Genomic DNA, 3,456 nt, shown 5'->3' with positions numbered 1-3,456 from the left:
TCAAACTTATGGCACAAAATCATCTAACAAAACACTTCTGAAATTTGTTCTCTAGCTTTGAGCCATTAAAGGTTACTCTCCGAGCATGGTTTTGAGCTTATCTCCTTAAAAGCAAAAACACTGCATATTTACTTTATTTATCCATTCATGCCAGCATATGGAGAGTTTCATATAATGGCTTGATTGCTCAAGCAGGGCTTTTCTTTTCTTTTTTTTTTAAACCTGCCCGATTTTGTGTGCTTGTGAGACAACTTGCCCAAGATCACACAGACAGTCTGTGGCCACACTGGGACAGAGCCCAGATCCCCAAAATCCCATTTGTGCCCTAACCACACTGCAGCCCGTATTTAATAGCTGCTTACATGTGATTCTAAAATTGAGAGCCCCCGTGCAAAAGAACGAAGCTTGACTGATCTCCTGCTCCCAGGTATTGCCTGGATATTTTGCTGCTCAGACCAGTAATTTTAAACAAACACCCATGGTAACTCTCGGAAGACTTAATTTTAGGTAAAGGTTTCCTGTTGCTTGGTCAGCTCTGTTTTCATTCTCTCTGACAGCAGTGTTTTCTGATGTGCAGTAGAGCAGGGCTTGAACCAGTTTACAAGACTTTCAGCACGATTTTTTTTTAAAGAATGTAAATTTACATAATGTAATTCAAAAGAACATAAATGCAAATTTAAGTACATTAGGAGTTTTGGGACTGAAACTAAACATTTCAACTTTCAGCAATGTTATTTTATTTTTTTCTGCTGTTACGGAGGAGATTATCACAACTTTGGGCTTGCTGCCTGGTTCCAAAGTCTAGTTTGGAGTTGGGTTTAATATTGCAGACTGTGTAGTAACATACAGTGCAATACAGTAAACACAGGTCTGTCAGCCTTTCCTGTGTGTTTGCTGTCAAATTTTTTACACCATACATAATGTACCAAGTGCTGAAGATTCTCCAGAAAAGCAGCAAATGTCCCCAGCACAAAAAAAACTCAGGGAGAAAATATGAGATTTATTTTTACAAGTTGGCCCTTGCCTCATATCAAACATCTCCAGTGCCATGAGCATAAATCATGGGGGTCATTGTGGCTAATCTGTAAAAATAAATTGGATGTTTTCAGTTCAGTCATGTGATATGATGTTATATGATGCATTTTGAGGGGAAAAAAAAAAAAGTTTAGAGATATGCTGAGCCTCTCATTTTTTTCCTGAAACAATCCTTTTACCTTCTTACGTTTTCCATGGTGGTATCGTATCTCAGTGGATAAAAACCACACGGCTTCTGTGTTCTCTGTTCAATCATGTTTATGGTCACCCAGAGTCCTGGCTCCAGCGGAACACCCCGTGGCTTTAAGGAGGTGAGCATACTTTACCTGGATGAGCAGACTATTTCAAAAAGGGGTGAAAAATGAAAGGGGGGAAAGAGATGAGTGTTAGCATGTCATGAGAACAATATATACTGTAAAATGTGACTCAGAGAGCTTTGCAGGAGGCAGAGTTAGAGGGTAAAAGGAAAGGCAGAAGAGTTTGTTTGTTTGTTTAAAGGTTTTGGGCACTGAACTTGTTTCAAGTCTTCATATAAGGACTTTTAAATGATAAAATCTGCACTTTTAGCAGTCGTGACTTTTAAGGAGTCACATGACTCAGAACACCAAGTATAGCAAAACTAGCAACTCACACCCACCCTCACTGAAATTCGGCTTTGTTCTTTCTGCCTTGCTGCCAATGGAAAATAATCGATACTGAAACACACATGCAAGTCCCACTGAAGTTGCTGCTCTTGTGCTTCGCCCTGGGAGTGTTTGTGGAATCAGGTTTGGTTACATAGTACACATTAATGTGCAGCAACTTAGAAAGAAATGTGAAGCTCTTGCAAAAAAAGTGTAATATTTTGCATGTGTGCACAGACGTCTTGTTCAGACCCATCATTCTGCAAAAATCACACCTAAAAAGATCAACTAAAAATGCTCATTGTGCAACAGCCACTACAACAATTCCCTCCTGTATCAACCAGTGGGAGGGCCAAAACCTAATGCCTCAAACCTGTGCAGAAGCAGACTAAGGCAAACCCCCGGTCTCAGTTTGCACAGCAGATTCACAGAGGTATTTTTTAACCGTCAGGAAACTAGTATAAGGGCACACCGTCTCCCTGTATGACTAATTGAAGGTCACAGACAGAGAAATTCTAAAAGTTTGGCCTTATATGTTGTGGTCTTCTTTTCATTAAAAGAATTCCATTTCAAGTTGGTGTGATGCAAGATTCAAATTTACCAATAGAGATATTTCATCTTCCAGAATAGTGTGGTGAGTGTATTGCCACATTCGGAAAGTTCTTTGATTAATCTTTGTACGACATACGAGTGACCTCAGTTTCAACCAGAGTAGTGTTGTTCATTTTAGGTTGGGAGAAGTTTGAGGGGGGGGAAAAACAAAGGTAAAAAAGTAAAAATCCACCTACTTTTGGTTGTATTTCTTTGAGAAGTGTCCTCCATCGGGGCTGCTGGGTTTGATACCCGTGTGAGCTCACTAACATGAACCAAACCAACTGGAACAGGTCTTGGTGTGCCTTTGGGGGAGAAGCAGACACGTGGAAATCTCGTCTCTCTCATATCCCATTTACTTGAGGAAGGTGCTAACCTCAGGTCTAGCAGAGATTAAGCACTTTGCCAACAGCATTGTGGATTCAAGTCATCAAAGCTCCTCGTTTTCAACTGGAATAGCAAAAAAATTGCTACAATTCTTCGCCAGGTTCACTTAGGCCCAGTTTAGCATCCGCACCTTTATAGAAGTAGCGGTGCCAGCCCTTGGAGCTGAGTGCTGTGTGAGAGCGGCACGGAGCACAGAACCGCCTGGCTGTGTTTGCTCTGTTCAGGGCACTTTTCCCAGCCGTCCCATCCAGCGCAGCAGCGGCACGCCGCCATTTGCTCCTTTTCCCCTCATGGCACGGAGCGTCCTCCGTGCGCTGCATACACGTGTGTGCGATGCTGTAGTTTATTGCCGTGATATTTATTTGGCTTATTGCCGTGACATTTATTTATCACCAAACGTAGTGCTGCGCAGCACTCAGCGGCTCTTTGGGCTCCCTCAGCCCGCTTCGCTTCTGGAGGACCCACAGCGAGCACAGGATGAGGCTCCCGCGGCCTACGGCCGGATTGACACGTGCAAGGCGGCGGCGGCTCCTCCGGGGCCCGCATTCGGTGCCGGTGCCGCCCGTCCTCGCGGCACGCCGCCATCTCCGCCATACAAAGGCCGCCCTGCCCGCGCCGCGCCGCACCGCACGGCCCCGGCCCAACGGCCCCGAGCCGCAGCCCGCCCCGCCGGCAGGGGGCGTTCCGGAGCGAGGCGCGGGGCGGGGCTGGCGGCGGCGGGGGGGGGGGGGGGGCGGGGCGTTCGGCGGGGGCTGCCCGAGCAACAGCTGCGGCGGGAGCGGTTTACAAACAGTGCCCCGAGCGCCAGCGTCGCCGAGTC

General features: G+C 46.0%; 1 long non-coding RNA gene across 1 annotated transcript; it reads right to left on the bottom strand.

The window, feature by feature from the left end:
- Positions 1-303: 303 nt before the first annotated feature.
- Positions 304-2,779, bottom strand: LOC122168797. Its single transcript, XR_006171370.1, has 3 exons — positions 2,447-2,779; positions 1,215-1,374; positions 304-1,082 (listed from the first exon to the last, which is right to left on the bottom strand). It is a non-coding gene; the product is annotated as an uncharacterized LOC122168797 (long non-coding RNA).
- Between the last annotated feature and the right edge of the window lie 677 nt (positions 2,780-3,456).

This window comes from Centrocercus urophasianus, unplaced genomic scaffold (assembly GCF_019232065.1).
Source record: "Centrocercus urophasianus isolate 14NV4802_14NV808 unplaced genomic scaffold, USGS_Curo_1.0 seq_46, whole genome shotgun sequence".
Lineage (NCBI taxonomy): Eukaryota > Metazoa > Chordata > Aves > Galliformes > Phasianidae > Centrocercus > Centrocercus urophasianus.
This window is presented reverse-complemented; position numbering and strand designations above follow the sequence as displayed.